The sequence below is a fragment of the Gymnoscopelus microlampas genome (genome assembly GCF_963454915.1).
Source record: "Gymnoscopelus microlampas genome assembly, chromosome: 17".
Lineage (NCBI taxonomy): Eukaryota > Metazoa > Chordata > Actinopteri > Myctophiformes > Myctophidae > Gymnoscopelus > Gymnoscopelus microlampas.
The window spans coordinates 42,810,517-42,832,988 of record NC_139954.1 but is presented as its reverse complement, the minus strand read 5'-3'; the positions used below and the strand labels follow the sequence as shown (position 1 = coordinate 42,832,988).

At 41.5% G+C, this 22,472-nt stretch overlaps 1 long non-coding RNA gene across 1 annotated transcript in view; it reads left to right on the top strand.

The window, feature by feature from the left end:
- Positions 1-2,113: 2,113 nt before the first annotated feature.
- The window catches only part of LOC311063959, a 36,864-nt gene continuing 16,505 nt past the window's right edge, over positions 2,114-22,472 (top strand). Inside the window, exons 1-2 of the long non-coding RNA XR_014602659.1 lie at positions 2,114-2,411; positions 7,632-7,698. This is a non-coding gene — a long non-coding RNA (uncharacterized lncRNA). The remainder of the gene's footprint in view (positions 2,412-7,631; positions 7,699-22,472) is intronic.

Sequence of the window (22,472 nt, the reverse complement as noted above, 5' to 3'; positions counted from 1 at the left end):
CTTTACTCTGAATTGCTTCAGTGGAGCATGCCTGTCAACAGCTGAGTTAAAAATATGTATAAAGAACTCTAGGGCCGGTTGTAGCTCTGAGAGTTCTGTTGTGAGGTGAATATCACTATGGTGTAGATCGGCTAAAAACGTGTGTTCATTAAAATGTCTAAAAAATCTTTTAGTGACCATGCAAGAATTTGTTTTTGTTAAACGTGTACTCCTAACACAGGCAATTGGGCAGTGGTCGCTTTGACCAAGCTCAAAAACACCACTGGCCACGATTTTATCAGGTTTATTTGAAAATAAAAGATCAATAAGGGTATCCTTGGTATTGTCCTTCAAATTTGGTCTGGTAGTCTCAGTTATCAGCTGGGTTAGATTTAAGCTACTGCAAATTTCTTTAAAGCGGTCAGATGAAGCATTAATCCATTTTTGGTTAAGATCACCCATAACGATACATTCATTGTCTAAGTATTTGGATATTACACCTGCTAAGGCATGAATTGAATCCGACACAGCAGAAGGAGGTCTATAAACACCTACCACAACTACAGGAGATGGCCCTATTTGAATCTTCAGAGCGAGCAGTTCATAATAATTTGGCCGTGTCACAGAGTCTAAGATTGATACAGAGAAAGATGATTTAACATAAATGACCACCCCCCCTCCTCATTTTTCTTTATCAATTCTAAATAAATTATATCCGGTTAAAGCAATGGCTGTATCACTTATATGTTTTTTTAGCCATGATTCGCTCAAAATAAGTAGGTCAGGATCAGTCTGATGAACTAGAATTTTAATATAGTCCATTTTTAGATTAACACTTCTAATATTTAAATGAATCATCCCTAGACCTTTCCTATTTTTAAAAACTTCTGGGGACAATGGAATAGATGAAATAGGAGTAGGGGCAGTCATGATAGGTTGAATCGAAATTGGAATTAAATTAGAGGCTGTAACAGTGTGATTTGAGTATTGGGGATGATCTCTAATAGAGATTACAGTAGGGATTTGGAAAGTAGTGGATTTCATGAGTCCACCTGGCCACCGGGGGGCGCTGGGGTGGTTGTGAGCAAGACAGTTTGGTTGTTTTGGTTGTGAACCGGAAGTAATTCGAGTGATACCGGAAGTGGTCACCTCGGCCGTGTAAACAGACTGGTCAGGTGGTGTAAACAAACAGTCAATAACGTGGTCGCGAATGTTCAGCCACAGTGCGACGCAGATTAAGTTGAAAGCATTTGGATTCCACATTTATTTGGATGTAGGCCGTCTGGCATATAAAAAGAGGAACGGTCCCAAAACAAGAAGAAATTGGGAATGTAGCTAATGTTTGGGGAGAGACTGTGACATGTAGACTGAAGCCAGTAGTGGAGGGACTGTAAACGGCTAAAGCGAACATTGCCGTGCATGGTGGGCAGAGGACCTGAAATATAAATGGTCTTCCCACAGCTGCTGAGAAGACCAAAGAGCCGTTTAAAGCTCGTCCTTGATATTTCAGAATGTCGATCATTTGCTCCTGAGTGGACAATTATTTTTGTGATGGACAGCGGGAGAGAGGCCAGGATTTCGGGGACTTTTTTCGATGAGTTTGGTTGTGGTTATTCCTGGAAAACAGTGGACTATTGCATTGATGAATCGGACATGCTTTATGATAGAATCGCCGATAATAGCCGTGGATGGAGGAAAGAGAGGCAATGGAGCGGCTACGTCAGGAGGCCCCCTGGGGGGGGCGATGGACAAGGACCCTCCGATCGGCGTTGGACAGCCACCCTCAATAGTTTGTGGCGGTCATTTCTCTGGCTAGAGAAACTAGATTTTCTGCGGGGTCCACCACCCATCGCGCCCCGGTCGGCTCGGAGGGTGCAATGGACAGTGGCTGGGGGGTGCTCGTCCACCCGGTGGAGTGACGGGGGGGTAAGTGGGGGAATAGAATGGGCGTTAAGTATGGCTCGTTCATGTCTAGGACGGAGAACGGATTGCTAGTAACTAGGGGGGGAGGCAATTCAGTTGGCGGTGAGCGTGAGGGGGGGCTCCCATGTTTACCTCTGGAGACAGTTATCCAGGGGCCTGGAGTGGAGCTGGCCGAGGGTGTAATTTTTTGCCTTACACGGGGAATAATCAAACCAGCGGCGGGGACAGTCACATCGAGCTCCCGCATCGTGGAGGCGGGGCTGCGGGGACGGTTCGGTCCCACGGCGGGGACAGTCGCGTCCAGCTCCCGCATCCTGGTGGCGACGACGGAGAGGACGCCGTCAGTCGCATCGGGGTTGGGTGCTGGGGCAACGGAATCTTGACAAAATGAGTACAAGGAGTCGAGGAGCAACTCATCGTCCTTAATTTGGTGGAGAGTGGTTATCCTTCCCTCCAGCATGGACACCCTCTGCTTCAGGTGGAGACAGCCGTCGCAGACAGGTGATAAGGTGAGTGTCGTCGTCATGGTGGTGTTGCTGGGGAAAAAACAAACTGTGTCTGTGGCCAGTAAAGGTGGAAAGGTAACAGGACAAGTAGATGTAGACTAGGAGTCGTAGTATTGCCGGGTAGCGTCTCAGGACAATACGTACACGCGAGGGCACCAACGGGTGCCCACAGCGGAGAGTAGGCCTTAGTAGCAGAACCGGAACACAAGGGAGATCCAGATGAGAGTGAAACTTACCACCAAGGCCCAGAGACTGGGCCTGTGAGTTTAGTCGGCGTTAGATCAGGTGGAGATGATGGTGGTTCTGTAGGATGGGTCCACAGCAGTAGTGGTGCTTTTTGTCCAATAATGGTATCGGTTTAAAGGGCTTATATATATGGACCCTGTTGGTTTAATATGGACCCTATGTTGGTTTAATATGGACCCTGTTGGTTTAATATGGACCCTGTTGGTTTAATATGGACCCTGTTGGTTTAATATGGACCCTGTTGGTTTAATATGTACCCTGTTGGTTTAATATGGACCCTGTTGGTTTAATATGGACCCTATGTTGGTTTAATATGGACCCTATGTTGGTTTAATATGGACCCTATGTTGGTTTAATATGGACCCTGTTGGTTTAATATGGACCCTGTTGGTTTACTATGTACCCTGTTGGTTCAATATGGACCCTGTTGGTTTAATATGGACCCTGTTGGTTTAATATTGACCCTCTTGGTTTAATATGGACCCTGTTGGTTTAGATAGAAGGATGAAAGCTTCTCGCAGATGGAGTCTGTGAATATTTTTTTTCTGTAGCATTGCTGCTGTTTACAATTTAAAGTGTGTGTGTGTGTGTGTGTGTGTGTGTGTGTGTGTCTGTGTGTGTGTGTGTGTGTGTGTGTGTGTGTGCGCGCGCGCGTGCGTGAGTGGGAGAGATGAAGCCTTTTGAACCAAAATGGTGACATCGTCAGCTGGTGCAGAGCAGAACATTTCATGATCAGATATCTCCATTGATTGATTGATTGATTGATTACTTTATTAACAGTTTGCAAAAAGAGTACAGTCTTACAATAATGCTAAACGGATAACACAAAGCCCTGAAGAGGCTATACTTTGTCCACCAGTGTGTTTCTCACAAAGTGTAAATTCCCTTGATTATCTGAATGTCAATGTTTCTAACACTTTCCTCACAGTCTGTGAAGGATGCATGGCTTGTGCTCTTTCAACATGGAACTGCTAAAGAATTGCTAATGGATTCTGCAGAAAGTAAATAACCTATTTTCCAGGCCACTGCATTGGGTCAGTCAAAAAAAATGAAAATGCAATCTGCTCACCATAGCCAACTATAAGCTTGGTACATTTCATGGTCAGGGTAGAGTTGCTATGAAATCAAAATCAATGTTTAAGTTTGTTCATAATACATAATTGCTCTTACAGTAATGTTCCCTATTGCAGTGGATCTCAAACTTTTTCATGTCAAGGACCCGTAAATTAATGTATATTTGGCCACGGACACCCATCTGAAAATGGTTTGTGCCAGGGACCCCCAGAAGAGAAGATTTGTGATAAAAACTAAATCCCCCCAAAAATTCAACCATTTTTGAGAAGTTTTCAAATGTATAAAATGTATACAAATCTTTTGAAAATAGAAGATCTAACTTACAATTCGACCGATGAGACGCATTGTGAGTTTGTAGATCGGCTATTTTCAACTGAAACAACTTTTTCTTCAATCAAAAACTATTCTAACATTTTCCAAAAGTATTTCTTGAATAAAATTGAAGAAATCAAATAGTTTCCATAATATAAATACACTAATATGTAAGAAGTAGTGAAAATAGCAGATCTACAGTACAAGCTCACAACGCGGCGCAAAGCAATGCGTTGTGAGCTTGTAGATCTGCTATTTTCACTAGTTTGGGTCCAAGGGCACTATAGTTTTGGGTCTTGAGCTAAAAAGTTTGGGAAACACAACCACTGCTCCAGCTCCTTTATTGTTGCCGTGTTTACTTTATGAAGGTACATATATTACTGTTTTATAAAAAGCAATAGGCGACGCAAGGCTGTGGTTTAACAGCTCCCCTAGTTGATCTGAAATCACTTGTAAACCACGGAAGGCCTCTCGGGGCTTTCTGTATGAAGCAGAGATAACCTGCTCCATGTAGCAGCACCTGTGTATATCTAAATGTAAGCCAAAAGAGAACATTACCATAGTAATGTAACATTTTCATGGCAAGGACCCCCACATTTATATATATTTATACATTTACATTTATGTCTATTTATATTGATCTGAATACATTTGTTATCGTTAAAAATCTTCAAAAGTATTCAACATATTTTATCATTTTTCACAGTTATAAAAAAAATGCAGATCCATAAACACATGGTTTACGGTGGTTAAATGGTTGTGGGAACCCACACTGAGAACCAGTGCCTTTTTAAAGGAAGTGAAGTACACTTAAAGGATCACTTCACCCATTTCCAACCTTATGTCATATAATTGGTCCTCGCTAATGCACATAAGGTGGCACCATTTCATCATGTTGTGTCAGGCTGTGGACAGTTACAGTATATAGAAACTATACAGCCTTTCTCTTGCTGGAAAGTTAGCACATATTGTACATGAAATGGAACCTGTGTGTGTGTGTGTGTGTGTGTGTGTGTGTGTGTGTGTGTGTGTGTGTGTGTGTGTGTGTGTGTGTGTGTGTGTGTGTGTGTGTGTGTGTGTGTGTGTGTGTGTGTGTGTGTGTGTGTGTGTGTGTGTGTGTGTGTGTGTGTGTGTGTGTGTGTGTGTGTGTGTGTGTGTGTGTGTGTGTGTATGTATGTATGTATGTATGTATGTATGTATGTATGTATGTATGTATGTATGTATGTATGTATGTATATATGTATATATGTATATATATATATATATATATATATATATATATATATATATATATATATATATATATATAGATAGATAGATATATACTGTAAATAAAATGAGCACAGGTGAGAGAACCAATCAGGTTGAGGATACGGTCTAAAATGGGTGAAGTCTTTACTAAAGCACTGTATCGTCTCTGTTGGGTGGAAAACTCTTAAGTTAAAAACTGTAACTTTTCAGGATTCAAATTTAAAAAATTGTAAAAGTAGCAGATCTACAAGCTCAAAATGTGTCGCGCCGCGTTTCGAGCTCGTGGATCTGCTCCTTTCAAAATGTGGAGATAAGAGGTTTCTGCCCGACAGCAATGATTACCGTATTTTCCGCACTATAAGGCGCATCTGAGTATAAGGCGCACCTTCAATAAATATATTATTTTCATATATAGGGCGCACCGCATTATAAGGCGCATCCGTACTATAAGGCGCACTGACGGTGCGCACTGACGGTGCGCACTGACGGTGCGCCCGATAGTGCGGAAACCAAGGGAACCAATATTGATACATATATAAGGCGCATCGGATTATAAGGCGCATCTGCACTATAAGGCGCACTGGCGGTGCGCCTTATAGTGCGGAAAATACGGTATGTCTGTCTCCTGCAAGAATCGGTGGACACAGTTATTGTCACTGAAGGTGGAAGTGGTACGCTTGAGGTATACTCCGTCGTAAGACGGTTTCTTGCGTCAAAAATAACTGATCGTCAAGCTCACAGCGGGTCGCTGCATTGGCGACACGTTGTGAGCTTGGAGATCTGCTATATAAATTAGTATATATATCGGGCTGTAGTACACATCATGCAAGATCAAGAATATTTCTCTGACTGCATATGCACTGCCAGCAGTGAGCACATTGCACAGGGTCTACCAAGGCCCTTTCGGGGGGCATAAGGAAGCAAAGGAATATAATTATGACCATTGAGAATGAAAGCTGAAGGTCTCAAGGTTTCTTTATTGGTACATCTTGTGTGTACGGGTTCTTTATCATCCATAACACATTCTTCTCTCATTCTTGTCCTCTAGGTAACAAGTGCTCCCGTCGATAGCACTACAGTCTACAGTAAAGTGTGTTTGTGCTGTGTATAGGTGTTCCATCCACTGCCCTCTGAATGCCTGGTGCGTTCTATAAACATTTGTATAAGGCATTGGTTCTCAAAGTGGGTTCCGGGGACCCCCAGGGGTCCTTGAAGGGATAATAATTTTAACCATATTTTATACTCAAAAATAGCAGATCTACAAGCTCATAGTGTGTCACTTTGTGCCGTGCTATGGGCTTGTACATCTGCTATTTTTGATTTTTTTTTTGTGCAAATCTTTGAATATAGATATATTTTGGCTATTCAAAAATAAAAAAAACAGATGTACAATGCTCATAGCACGGCACAAAGTGACACACTATGATCTTGTATATCTGCTTTTTTATTTTTGCAAATCTTTGAATATAGATACATTTTTTAAGTGAAAATGTTTTACTCAAATCTTTGCTTCTGGAGGTCCCTGGAACAATATATTTTGTGATGGGGGTCCGCAGCTAAATACATATAATCTTGGGTGGTCCTTGACATAAATACGTTTGAGAACCACTGGTTTAAGGAGAAGGGTTGCACAAAAGAATAAATCTGTTTAGTATGCACGGTGGTATGGCATCATTAAACTGAGTAAACAGCTTTGTCTGAACCTCTTCCTTATCAATGGTAGACAAAGTAGGCCACTCAACCCTAGTACTTTTTTTCTTTTTTTTTTTAATCACCGGTGGGGATTATGTTTTATCCCTGCTTCTGTTCAGACTGAATACATGCATTTCCTTTTGGGAAATGTAGAATGTTTAATATTTATGTTTTATAATAGCACTCTGTAACAATTTCATTCATCAGTTAATAGAACTAATCAGTTTGAATCGATTATTAAAAAAAGAAATACATTATTGGTCATTTACCAAATCAATTTTTGTTTTGGACATACATGTCATTATAGGTGAAAAGTTTTGAAACAATTTTTGCACGACAAGTGTAAGTATAAAATGACGTTTTAAGTGTTTAATTGATTTGCTGATATATAAAAAGTTAAAATAAAACTTGCCTGTAGATTATTGGATGAATCGAAAAAGGAATCGATATAATAATCAATTACAAAATAATCGATAGTTGCATTCCTACACTACAGTGCAATGGCTGTAAATACATCTTGTCTTTTTTTTAAAGGTTTCTTAACTCTTTCACTGCCAAGGACGACTTTTACGACTTTCTTTCCAAAGGTTCAGACTGCCAAAGACGACTTATAGGACTTCTTGTGTTTTTTTTGTGTTTTTCTACTAGATGGCGCTTTTCGCTAACACATGAGTGACCATTTCATCCCCAGATGCACACAGATCCAGGAGATCACGTGAGTACTGCTCCATTCACTTCCAGGTTAACGTCTTTGGGAAATCGTCTGTATCTCGCCTCCTGTGTTTTACTATGTGTTTTGGACGAGTCGTCCTATTTTCAACGGCCTATAAGCGGACGGGTAGTTTCTTCGTGGAAGCACAGTGAAACACCCCGTGATTACCAACTATCAGGGGATTGATCATATTGGAGATAGATATTCTGTGACTACTTCAAAAGGTAGTGGGTGGCAGTGGGTGCACGCCGCCAGAAATAAGTCTGGCAGTGAAAGACTTTAATCATTTACCTAAAACCTTCATAAACAGCGTTACGGTCTAATCTGATATCATTCTCGGATCTGACCCCAACACTGGGTTATGTCTGAAAGCAAAGTTGTGATGTGATTTAGTCACCAACCTAGGCCATCTGCAGAAGATGTCATATTTTAAATGTTCAAAGGGTTTTTCTGTAGCCTTGAAGTCCTGTGAGGATCACAAGTAGAGCTCCTAATATATCTGCTTGTACTGTCACTCAATGACAATTGCAACGGAAGTTTTAAAAATTCACCAGAAAAGGTTAGAATTCTAGTAATTCATGGTTATCCTTAGTCTTATAAGGCAGTGGTTCACAAACTTCTTCATGTCAAGGACCCCCAAATTGACACTTATTAGCCCGCGGACCCCCATTTGAAAAGATATGCCAGGGACCCCCATGAGAGAAGATTTTTACGGCTCTAGCAGTGATTCTCAACCATTTTAATTTCAAGGACCCCCAGTTTAACATGCGTTAGGCTACAGACCCCCATGTAATGGCATTTCTATCTCTGGGAACCCAATTTATATTGTAAAATCAATGTTAATTTAACTCAGAGACCCATTTGTACACTCTGAGTTACAGACCCTTAAGGGTCCATTTGGTTCCTATCCGTCATTTAGCTGGGGACCCCCTGGAACCCCCTCAAGGACCCCTGGGGGTCCCCGGACCCCACTTTGAGAACCATTGTTATAAGGTAACCCTGAATAAAGGATAACTATACATAGGCCTACGACTGTGTCCCCATCTCTCCAGCTCTTTAGTAAACAGAACATGTATTTTCAGGATACCAATATCCAATCAAAGATAGAGAATTCAGTCAGTATACAGATTTAAACAAGTGAAATTGGAAGTGATGACACAAATAAATGAGCAGACAAAATTGGAACTGGAACACTATAAAAAATGAAGCTGATAAATGGGTTCTCTCTCCTGATTGGCTGAAATGTTGTCCTGAAAATGTATGTTGTGTTTATTAAAGAGCTGGAGAGACACTCTAGCAATGATTACTATCAGAATATTTAAAAAAAATGTTTAAGGGTTACAAATTTGTGGAAAAAAACTTGACTAGGGACTAGCACAACCGAATATAAAGCTATACTTATTTGCACATTATTTCAACATGTACATTGATTGGATCCATTGGATCCTTTTTTTTTTAACATACAAGGTTTTTCTACCTGATAGCGATGATTTGTTATTTGTTATTCTTACATTATATCGTTGCTCTCAGGCAGAAACCTTGTATTTCCATATTTCTACTTTTTATGTTTTTTTTTGTAAATTAATGCCCTACTTCGTCACCGTTACCAGAGTGTCACACAAAAGTATAGTGAAAATGGACGATCTACAAGCTCACAACGCTTCGCATCGCGACATGTTGTGAGCTTGTAGATCGTCTATTTTCACTATTTGGACGAAAAAAATAAAGTGTTACGATAATAAAACGGTGTTGGACATACAAGGCTGAGACGATGTTATATACAAACTAGAAAATGTGCTCCTCGGAGCACAGGTCTCCGCCAGTACTGTTCCTGATTAATCCTGTCTTACCTCACTTCAAAAGATATAAATTATCTTTTGAAGTGACACACCTATTTATAGGACTCTATTTCATCATGCATCTCGCTAGCCAATCAAAGCACACCCTTTCAACATATTGTCACGTGTCACGTGAAGCTTGACCAATGTTAGCTTGGTGGACACACGGAAGGACGAGAACGAAAACATAGTCTCTTGGCGGAGACAAAAATCACACCCAGTGTGAAGTGAGGGGTTCTATTCATGAGTTATTAACTTCATCATGCGTCTCAATAGCCAATCACAGTACATTTTGCGAAGCTTAGCCAATGGGCGTGTTTTCCACAGCATGGCGTCACAGCGAAAGACAAATTTGAATACTTACAGTTGGCTGCGTAATCCTTTCCGAAAACATTTTGTGCCAGCGACCCCGCCCCATTCAAGACTAGTGTTTTCCCCCCACAGGTTCTTCCAATGTTTATTGTATTAAAACATTTTCATAGCTGATCTACAAAACATGTTTGCATCGCAATGCGGTGTGAGCTTCTAGATGTGCGATGTATATAGGGTTAAACTGATTTTGATGCTATATCAACACATCGTTTTTTTTCCGTAAAATGAATGCCTATATTTCGTCCTATACAGTGTCACACAAAAGTGGCAAAAATCGGCTGATCTACCAAATAGTTTGCTATTGTTTTGAAAGTGAAAGTGGTTAAGTGTATGGCAGGGGTCTTCAACGTTTTCAGGCCAAGGACCCCCTAGCTGAGAGAGAGATGAAGCAGGGACCCCCTACTCTATATTGTATACAAATTGTGTTTCAGATTTAACTGTTTTTGTTTACTTGGTCTGCTCTTTTTTTCCCTCTACACCAAACACCTCTGTGCCAAAAAATAGCCAATCTACAAGCTCACAACGCCGAGGCGTTGTGAGCTTGTAGATCTGCTATTTTTTGGCAAAAGTTCTCCTCAGAAAAGGGACGCTAGGGTTCAAGTGGTAAAGGTAAAAAAATAAATCACATCACACAAAGATTTGGCGGACCCCCTGTAGTAACTCTGCGGACCCCCTGTTGAAGACCCCTGGTGAATGGGTTTCATAAATATTGAACCAATGAAAAGTATGTCGTTTTTGACATACGTTTCCACAAGGTTTCCACCTGACAGAGGCGATATATGTAAAAGGAGACAGACTTATGGAAAGTGAGCATTACTGCATTACGTGTACCCCCCCCCCCCCCCCCCCCCCCTCCCCCTCCCCCCAAGGCTGCTATGTGCTGAATCAGCTGCGATCCGGCAGCCCCCCTAATCAGTCTGCTTGAGGGGCCAATTATACAGAGACTGCAAATCCCCTAACGACACTATTATCAGAAGAAAGGGCTCCGTTATCGTCATTTATCTACTGTGGATATTCTAGTAGCAACACACACACACACACACACACGTTTCTTTGCTCCCGTGTTTGAGTCAGAGCGACGGAGGTGGTTGAGGGAAGGAGGTGGGGTTCTATAGTGAGGACCTAACCTCGCGCAGTGGTTGAAAAAAGTACTAACATTTTTTACTCAAGTAAAAGTATCGATACTGCAATGTAGAAATACTCCATTACAAGTAAAAGTCCGGAATTCAAAATTGACTTGAATAAAAGTACAAAAGTATTGGCATTAAAATGTACTTAAAGTACCAAAAGTAAAAGTACTCATTATGCAGAATGTCCCGTTTCACAAGTTTTCAAAAATAAATCTTTTGAAAATAGCAGATCTACAAGCTCACAATGCGTCGCATTGCGACGCATTGTGAGCTTGTAGATCGGCTATTTTCAAATGGCCAAAATATATATACAGGGCTGAAGTGGTTAGTGTATGTTTTGTACTAATAATCAAAATCTACGAGTTAGAATAAAAGACGGACATTCCAAACGATTATTTTGAATTCGCCCCTTGGAAATGTAGGTTCCACACAGAGATTCCAGACTAATATCTACGCCGCGTTTCTAGCTTGTAGATCTGCTTCTTTTGCTATTTTTGAATTTGAATCCTGAAAAGTAACAGTTTTGGCAGGGACGTGCACAGATAGACTCTAGGTGGTGCTAGAGCACCTGCCCTTTGCCCTCTTGACCAGAAGTGCCCTTTTGAAAAAAAATTAAAACATTTTTTTTTCCCCAGTTTACAGCAGGGGTCTTCAACAGGGGTCCGGGACCCCTAGGGGGTCCTCAGAGTTACTACAGGGGGTCCGCCAAATCTTTATGTGATATGATTTTTCTTTTTACCATAGCCACTCGAAACCTAGCATCCCTTTTCTGAGGAGAACTTTAGCCAAAAATAGCAGATCTACAAGCTTGTGGGCTTGTAGATCTGCTATTTTTGGCAAAGAGGTATAGGTGTAGAGGGAAAAAAGAGCAGACCAAGTAAACAGAAAAAAGTATAATTTACTTGAGCACCTGCCCCTCAAAATGTCTGTGCACGCCACTGAGTTTTGGACATATGAGGTTTCCACCAGACAGAGACGATAAACGGGTGCAACATGGCAAAAAAAAAAGTGGTGCAGAAAATACACCTTAGGACACAACATTTTCTCCTAGTGTTGTTGTTAGTTAACTGCCCTGTCCAGTGAAAATGCCACCCCAGTGCTCCAGGTGTTGCCTTTGGCAGAAAGACAAATGGGAATATAAAATGCTGGGCTCAGTGAGTGAGTGAGTGAGTGAGTGGCAAGCCTGACCGGCTGGCTGCAACCAAAACAAACCTGATGCATCCATCCTCTGTCCCAGGGGCTCACAAACTTTTTCACCTCGAGACCCCACAAGATACTTCTTGTTGTTCCAAACTTTCACAAAGAAATACATCATGAATTAACCACTCAAGCAAAGAAAAAAAACATTCTATATAAAAAAAATCTTGAAATTCTTCAGAAATAAAAGCAATATAAAAATGCACAGAAAATGTTATTTTTTATTTCTGATTTCTTTATACTTGGTATTTAACCACTTGAATCCCAGCATATTATGGGGGAACATTCGCCCCAAAATAGCCGATCTACAAGCTAGTAACGCGTTGTAGATTGGCTATTTTTAGCGGAGAGATTTAGTGTAGAACAAAAACGAATGCAAAAAAACAGTGCAACTCATGTCCATTTTACTAAGTAATAGAGGGTCTAGGTGGTTAAACTGTTGAAGTGATATTGATAAATTCCAAATATTATCAAAGTATTCCACGGCACCCCTGGACTGGCGTCATAGCACCCTAGGGTGCATTATGATGCATTATAATGCTTTTTTTTCCATTATTATAATGCATTATAGACCCGACCTTTAAGTAAAGGCAAGCTTCCCTGTTGACGTGCGGACCCCACTGGCCAATGAAGTGTCTACCTATTTATGTCTATGGCCAAAACATATGTGCAGCCATGAATGTAGGTGTAGTTCTGTCTGTACCCATGAATGTAGGTGTAGCTCTGTCTACCCATTCGTGTAGGTGTAGCTCTTTCTGTACCCATGAATGTAGGTGTAGCTCTGTAGCCTGAAGGCCATTTGCAGCATCTCACCCAAAAAGCCTGTAAGCACTAATACTGTACATACATTTGAATTAGGAGCAAAAAAAAGGCGAGCTGCTCTGAAAAAGAAAGAGAGCGGTCTGCAGACTCCATGAGTCATCAAACACATGCCCTCTGAGCACACGGGGCACATCGCACACAGGCAGCCATACTTCAAACAGACTGCTATCATTAACATTCCTTAAAGGGCCTCGCAGGGCCTTAATTGGTGATGGGAGAGGAGTGGAGGTGAGCGAGACAGACAGACAGACAGACAGACAAAGTGTGAAAGACAGTGAGAGAGAGAAAGAAAGAGTGAGAGAGACACAGAGAGAGAGCGAGAGAGAGAGACACAGATGGGACACAGATGCCTGCCAAAAATAGCGGATCTATAAGCTCACAATGCTTCGCTAACGACGCACTGTGAGCTTATTATAGATGGCTATAGGTTTTTGAGAGAGGGAAGGGAGAGAGAGATGACAGTGCGGCAACACAGGGGGATTTTGCCCAAAATGCTATGTTGGCATGGCAACGGGTTGTGCAGCTCATTAACCCTTTAAAACCGGGAACGCATCTATGTGTCATTTTAAGATTTCTTTGGCTATATGAAAATAGCAGATACACAAGCTCATAGCGCCTTGTAGATCTGCTATTTTTGGGAAAAATCGTGAAAATGTGTGCAAATCTTTAGTTTGATATATAGATGTACTTTTTTAAAACGAAAAGTTTTTAACTCAAATCTTTGCTTCTGGGGATTTTACTAATGTCTTCTATTTTTTATTTTACTTATGTTGCTATATTATCAATGGTTTTCAAACTTTTTTCATTTCAAGGACCCCCAAAATAATATGTATTTGTCCGCGGACCCCCTTCCATCTAAAAATATTTTGTTCCAGGGACCCCCAGAAGCAAAGGTTTGAGTTACAAATGTATATACAAATTTTTGCACAAATTTTCACGATTTTTCTAAAAAATAGCAGATCTACAAGCTCACAGCACGGCACTCGGTGCCGCGCTGTGAGCTTGTATATCTGCTATTTTTGAATAGCCAAAGACACACACATGCGTTCCCTTCCCGGCCTTAAAGGGTTAAAGACGTGAGGGAGCATGCTGCTTACATGAGCATAAAGAGCTGCTTCCTGCTCTTCAAAGACCATTATCGCACATCATTACATTGTCCTTCCCACAGGCTGCACTCCATGTATGCATGTATGATATATGTATGTACAGTATGCATGTGTATTGTGTAGTGATTTAGACCCGACGGGATCGAACCCCAGTGTCTCCCACTCGACAAATCGAGGCACAACTTACGGTTCCAATAGAGCTGAGCTGAGCTTCATTGGCAGAGCTGTCGTGGCCGGGTCTTGTCTGGGGCACTACATCTACCCAGTGGTCTAAAGTAACTAAGTACATGTACTCAAGTACTGTACTTAAGTGCAATTTTGAGGTACTTTTACTTTACTGGAGTATTTCCAATTGTCTATAATTTTACTTCTACTCCACTACATCTCAGAGGCTCAATGGTTAGTAGTCCTTAGGGTGGTTGTATGTATTCCATTGCCTAACCTTCTTTTATCGCAACAGTTCACAAATCTTGCTGCTGTGTTCACACATTGTTGGATCTCTCCCAGTAGGTATGGGAGTTTTTTGTCGTGGGTCATGTTTTCAAACTCACTTGGGTGTATGTAATAATCTGTGGGAAGTATGTGTCTCTGATGTCTTGGTATAGTGAGCAGATGGTTAGAAAGTGTAGCTCTGTTTCCACCACATTGTGTGCAGTGGGTGCATAGTGTGTCTTCCCGTGGGAGCGGGATCTGTCCATGGTGGCATGTACATCCACTCACTAAAGCAGGGGTCTTCAACGTTTTCAGGCCAAGGACCCCCTAGCTGAGAGAGAGATGAAGCAGGGACCCCCTACTCTATATTGTATAAAATTGTGTTTCAGATTTTTTTTACTTAGTCTGCTCTTTTTCCCTCTACACCTAAAGCCTCTTTGCCAAAAATAGCCGATCTACAAGCTCTCAACGCCTCGCAGCGCGAGGCGTTGAGAGCTTGTAGATCTGCTATTTTTGGCTAAAGTTCTCCTCAGAAAAAGGGGATGCTAGGGTTCAAGTGGTTATGGTAAAAGAAAGAAATGTCACACAAAGATTTGGCGGACCCCCTGTAGTAACTCTGAGGACCCCCTAGGGGTCCCGGACCCCCTGTTGAAGACCCCTGCACTAAAGTCATCAGTCTGATGGAGGTGAGGCTCGAAACGTCACGTCCAAATGTTGGAAACCAATATATTTTAAACGTTGGAGCAAGCAGTGGCGCGCCTCCGCCCAAGTGGAGCTTACTATGAAAGTCTGCTCGGCTTGTGTGTGTGTCTGTGTGCAGTGCACTGCCTGGGTGCGGCCAACAGAGTGCGCCAGAGTGCAGCTACAGTCAAAGCACAAACACACACAAACACAAAGTCTGTAAATATACAATATTTTCGAGCTGCGTTCGCTTCCAGCGTTCGCGCGTCTTACTTGTTTCTTATTATTACACTTAGTTGAATGCTTGATTCTGATTGGTCAATCACCGAATTCGGCGGTGTGTTGTTTCTGAATAATGACCGATGTGCTCTATAGCAGACCGCTGTCTTTTCAAAGGCTCTGAGCACCTGCTGCGCTGCTTGATTTTATGCTGTACCCAACACCGCAGACATGTAAACAAACACGCAATGTCACTTACAACTAAATTACAATAAACTATTGCTCTCAAGAATGTTTTTGAAAACATTTGAAGCGAGAAACAGACATAGGGGCGGCCATAGCTGAATGGTTAGTGAGCCCGCCTAGGGAGCCAGAGGCCCTGGTTGCCCCAGGTTCGATTCCAGGCCAGATCAGCATATGTGTCGATGAAATGAAATTTGTCCCTGAGCAAGACTCTTAACCCCTAATTGCTCACAGGTTCTCATTGGAAACAAGACCGCAAGGACTTTCATGAACGACCTGTTAAAAGGAATTATCCTTATCCTTATCCTAGACAATGCAGTAACCGAAAATGTATTCTAATTTATCAACACTTCCTTGTTTTCCGAGGCCACTGTGTTGCGCTGGACGGACGGCCAGCGCAACGCTTATGGAATACTTTCATTTCCGTAAGCAAGGAAATACTTTGTTTTGTCATTACTTTTGGGTCTATTTATCAATTTATTTAGTAGCTGTGTAATAAGTGGCTTTTTTTCTTGGGGTTTAATTATCCTAAAGAGAGTTATTTCTAAACAAACAACCGACACACCATCAATTATCCCTTGCTTTACGTACGCATACAACGCATTGTGAATGTCCTGTCTAATCCATCCATCCCCACACACACACACACACACACACACACACACACACACACACACACACACACACACACACACACACACACACACAGTGGGGTAAAGTAACTAAGTACATTTACTCAAGTACTGTACTTAAGTACACTTTTGAGACATTTTTACTTTACTGGAGTATTTCCCATTTTCTGTACTTTTACATCTCAGAGGCAAATATTGTACTTTTACTCCACTACAATTATTTGAAAACTATACTTTTCAGATATAAATTATGATATTATGAAACATTACATTGACCACTTTAGCCCTATTTTATACCTAGGCTATTTGAAAATAGCCGATCTACAAGCTCACAACGCGTCGCATCGTGACGCGTTGTGAGCTTGTAGATCTGCTATTTTCAAACATTTTAGTACTTTTACTTTTGGTACTTTAAGTACATTTTGATGCAAATGTTGTACTTTTACTCAAGTAAATTTTGAATTCTGGACTTTTACTTTTAACAGAGTATTTCTATATTGCAGTATTGGTACTTTTACTTAAGTAAATAATTTGAGTACTTTTTTCCACCACTGCGCGCACACACACACACACACACGCACACACACACACACACACACACACACACACACACACACACACACACACACACACACACACACACACACACACACACACACACACACACACACAGGCTAATATGTATTCTCTCACCTGCTGTCTTCCATCCTGAGGTGAAAATAATACGGAGGTTGTTGTGGGATGTTGTAAAAAATACGGGGAGAGAGGAAGGGGAGCTCCACCAAGGTAACTGTGTGTGTGTGTGTGTGCGTGCGTGTGTGCGTGCGTCCGTGTGTATTACTATACTTGCGAGGACCAAGTATAGTAGAATTTGAAGAAATATACATTGTGAGGACCGTTTTCCTGGTCCTCACCAAGGGGCAAGTCTTAGATATTTACGATGAGGCCGACAAAATGGCCAGAGTGGCGCTGTTTTACCCTGCGCCGACCTGCGGTGTCAGAAAGAATTTATTTTAACGCAAGTGAATGGGTTTTTTGACAAACTTTAGACTAGATTTTCTTACTGTAATAACAATTGTCATAAATTCTCTATGCTTCCAGTCGCTAGTTTAAAGTCTCCTTTCAATCATCAGGATATGCGTTTTGCTAAATTATGCTCCTATTTATTATAAAATTGACGATAAAGTAGGCTATTCTCTAGGAGGGGTGGGATGATTTGATTGACAAGCTACACAACCAATAGCATTCATTCCCCGCCCCCCCCGCTCTTGATTGACAAGCTACCTAACCAATAATGGTCTGGTCTCATTCTGACGCGTATTGAAAGATGGCGGACCTATAATCTTGGAACAATCGGCTTCATTTTGGGTCTGTAGAAAGCAGCGGAGTGGGTTTGTCCATCTCATTTATACAGTCTATGGTCCTCACAAGACAAATGGTTGTTTCATAGTTAAAAAAAACTATTAACTAGAGATACGTTAACAATCAGAAAAACATTCAGGTTAGGATTAGACATTTAGAGGTTAGGTTTAGGGATTGGAATTAAGAGTTAAACATGATTTATACTTAGTTGCGCGCCAGTGTTGTGCACCGAAAAACAGGTGATCTATAAGCTCGACGCGTTGTGAGCTTATAGATCTGCTGTTTTTCGATCTCTTTAGGCTTACTGTTAAAAATGGAAAAAATATATATTTTTAAATGACATTCATAAAATGGCTGTCGTAAAGCGTTGATGTCCTCACAAGTATAGTGATACAAACCTGTGTGTGTGTGTGTGTGTGTGTGTGTGTGTGTGTGTGTGTGTGTGTGGGCGAGAGAGAGGGAAATCACCATCTTTCACTCTGTATTTGTTATTGCACTGACACTCCCAGAAAGTGAGCAGATGTATCAGTCTGGCGGAGGTGTTGTGGAGGGCCTTGTAAAAGCATTTACACATGCTGTAAAGTGCAAGGCAAGCATGCCAACAAAGCAAAGGGCTTCACGTAGACGGCTGAATAACAATGAGCTACGACGGCAACAAGGCAAAAGCGTGCATGAATACCTGGTGGTGGTGGACACAAGTGTATATCGTTGTTGTCGGGCAGAAACCTCTTATCTCCATGTTGAAACTTTTTGTGTTTTTTCTTTTTTTTCCCCCGTAAATCAACGACCTACACAAAAGTAGCAGATCTACAATTTCGCACCGCGATTAGAGCTTGTTGATCTGCTACTTTTGCTATTTTTCCCCCCAGTTTTGGAGGTTTCCACCTGACAGAGACGATATTCTCAAGTAAATACTCAAGTATTCAGTGTACTAGTAGAAAGTAGAGATTACCAGGTACCATTTTATCTTAAATATCTATGTGTTGCTGTATTGATAGTGAATAAAAAAATAGTGAAAATCGCACCGAGTGCGCGCTACGAGCTTGTAGATCTGCTATTTTTATAGAGCCAAAGAAATCTTAAAATGACACAGATGCGTTCCCGGTCTTAAAGGGTTAACATACTCGACCATACAGAGTGGACAAAATTACATTTAATTCATGTCTGCTTGTTCAACACTTTATTTTACGTCTAAGTCTCTTTGCCGAAAAATAGCTGATCTACAATCTCACAACGCATCGCAATGAATGTGCCACTTTGAGAGCTTATTGATTGGCAAATTTTGGCTAATGACCCCAAATAGGGCCTTAATTTACAAAAAAAATAAATTAAAAAAATGATTAAATATGAAGAGGTTTTTGCCCGACAGTAACGTACTTAGTTACCGCCCACCACTGTAAATATCCCTCTCGTACACACACCCACCCACACACACACGCACTAACGCACACGCACACGCACACACACGCACGCACGCACGCACGCACGCACGCACGCACGCACGCACGCACGCACGCACGCACGCACGCGCACACGCGCACACACTCTACACTAGGGATGTCCGATTTTATCGGCCTCCTGATATTATCGGCCGATATTAGCATAAAAATTGATATCGGGAAAATATCGGTATCGGTTTTTGAAAAAAAAATTTTTTTTTTTTTTTTTTTTTTTCTTTTTTGCTTTATAAATAAGTTACAGGAGTTCTTACTGTATATGGTGTGTGTGATATGAAATTTGAGCTTACCCTAATCACAATAATCCCCGCATATATCGGTATCGGTTGATATCGGTATCGGTAATTAAGAGTTGGACAATATCGGTATATCGGTTATCGGTAAAAAAGCCAATATCGGACAACCCTACTCTACACCCATGGATGGTCCCTCTCTTCTTCTTTCTCACAGCAGCACAAATCAGGTCCGTGGCAATGTTTTCCACCATGGACAAGTAACTGTTGACCTTTAGCTGGCTGGGTTGCTATGAGGAGTTGTGTGAAAAGCAATAACATTTAAGAATCAGGGCGTGAGGTGAGACAGATAAGAGGTGTGAAGAGAGAAGCACTTGAGAGGAGGAGAGGCAGGGGGGGGCTTCCCTCCCTCCCTCCCTCCCTCACTCCCTCACTCTCCCATCCCGACACTCTGGTGACTAAAGTGTGAAATGGTGTCTGTCTGTCTGTCTGTCTGTGTGTGTGTCTGTCTGTCTGGGCTCAGCTATGGAGACGCTGGATTCCATTCTGACAAGCCGGGATGCAGCACAGAGCGTGTTGTCAGTACTCAGTACCCCTCAAGTACCCCCAGGGGTTCTTGAGGGGATACCAGGGGGTCCCCAGCTAAATGATTTATAGGAACCAAATGGACCCTTATGGGTCTGTAACTCTCAGAGTTAAATTAACATTGATTTTACAACATGAATTGGGGTCCCAGAGATAGAAATGCCATTAAATGGGGGTCCGTAGCCTAAATGCATGAGCTTGTATTTCTGCTATTTTTTTAATAGCCAAAGAAATCTTAAAATAACACAGATTAGTTCCCGGTCTTAATGGGTTAAGTCAGGGGTCTTCAACCGGGGGTCCGGGACCCTTAGGGGGTCCTCAGAGTTACTACAGGGGGTCCGCCAAATCTTTGTGTGATAGGATTTATTTTTTTTACCTTTACCACTTGAACCCTAGCATCCCTTTTCTGAGGAGAACTTTTGCCAAAAAATAGCAGATCTACAAGCTCACAACGCCTCGCGCTGCGAGGCGTTGTGAGCTTGTAGATCGGCTATTGTTTTGGCAAAGAGATGTTTGGTGTAGAGGGAAAAAAGAGCAGACCAAGTAAACAAAAACAGTTAAATCTGAAACACAATTTTTATACAATATAGAGGAGGGTCCCTGCTTCATCTCTCTCTCAGCTAGGGGGTCCTTGGCCTGAAAAATGTTGAAGACCCCTGGGTTAAGTAAATGTATTTAGTTACTTTCCATCTCCAGTAAACAAGCAGGATGTATACTGTATGTGGGCCATGATGCAGCAGACAGCGTTTAATGTAGTTTGTGTTGACGGCGAGCGGCCCAGCGCGCTCCCCTTTTCAATGGATCCTCCTCTCAGGTGCTTCTCATTATCAACGAAGACAAATAGACCTTTATGCTGCTGCCGCTCATTTGTTTAACCCATTAAGACCTGCGATTCTTTAAAAAAAAATCCAAATCCTAACGTTTTTTTGAAAAAAAAATTTAAAACAAAAAAATTCAAGATTTTTCAAAAATAGCAGATCTACAAGCTTACATACAGGTAGATTGTGAAATATTTAGTTCCAGAAACCCCCAGAAGCAAAGATTTGACACAAATGTCCGTAAAAAAAAGAATATTAGATATTAGATATAAAAAAATCTAATATTTGCACAACTTGTCATGATTTTTCAAAAATAGCAGATCTACAAGCTCACAGCGCGGCACTCGGTGCCGCGCTATGAGCTTGTATATCTGCTATTTTTGAGTAGCCAAAGAAATCTAAAGTGATACAGATGCGTTCCAGGTATTAATGGGTTAAGACAAAGTCATGTAATTAAAATCTAATCAGAGCCGGGGCCAGAGTGCCAGAGAATACATGAATATTTAAATCTGTTTTGCCTGTGAATCTTAATGAAATGGTAATTTATGAAAGCCGTGGGCTTAATTTTGGCCACGGAGCAAATTAACTGGATTTCCAACAGATTCCCCTAAGTCATTTCTCCTTTTTCCTATCCCTCTTCTCTTCCTCAATATGCGCTCCATATGAAAATAGGAATATGAATTCCATTCAAAAGCTTATTCCAAAAAAAAAGCTTATCCAACAAATGCAGACCCCCCCCCCCCTTTTTTTTCCTCTTAATTTCCAAAATATTACTGTGTTATTCTTAGAAATAACATACAGGCTTTTTCCTCTCTCGCATAGGAGTTTAACCCATTAAGACCGGGAACGCATCTGTGTCATTTTAAGATTTCTTTGGCTAATAAAAAATAGCAGATTTACAAGCTCATAGCATGCACCGAGTGCCGCGCAATGAGCTTGTATATCTGCAATTTTGTTTTATTGTGAAAATGTGTGCAAATCTTTGAATGTATTTTTTTTTTAAGCGAACATTTTTAACTAAAATCTTTGCTTCTGGGGATTCTACAAATGTCTTCTTTATTTTTTTTAAACTCATGTTCCAGGGACCCCCAGAAGCAATAAAGATTTGAGTAAAAAAATTATATATGTATTAAAATATTTGCACAAACGTTCACGATTTTTCAAAAATAGCAGATCTGCAAGCTCATAGCGCGGCACTCGGTGCCGCGCTATGAGCTTGTATATCTGCTATTTTTCAATAGCCAAAGAAATCTTAAAATGACACGGATGCCGTTCCCGGTCTTAAAGGGTTAAATCTACCAGGCCATGCAGGAGCTTCGGAATCATGTTAGAGGCAAGAGGCTTTAATCTGCGCTGACTTAGTGCGGCTCTGGCTCTATAAGTGGAGGAGTTAAAAGTGTTAAGTTATGTAAGCGTCCACCGGGCATGTGAATCTGATGTGTAAATAATAGAAGATGTTGACACTGGCGGCGCGCGCTCTGCCTTCTCACCATTCACCCAGAGCTTTGTATTTTAGAGAGTTGCCTCGCCTCGGGGGCAGAAAACACCGCCCGTCACGTGGTTCGTGTAAACTCGAAATAGTGACAAACGCTCATAGACTTCCAGTACATTCCGTACTCAACTTCAGGTTCCGGGCTTGGTCACTATTCG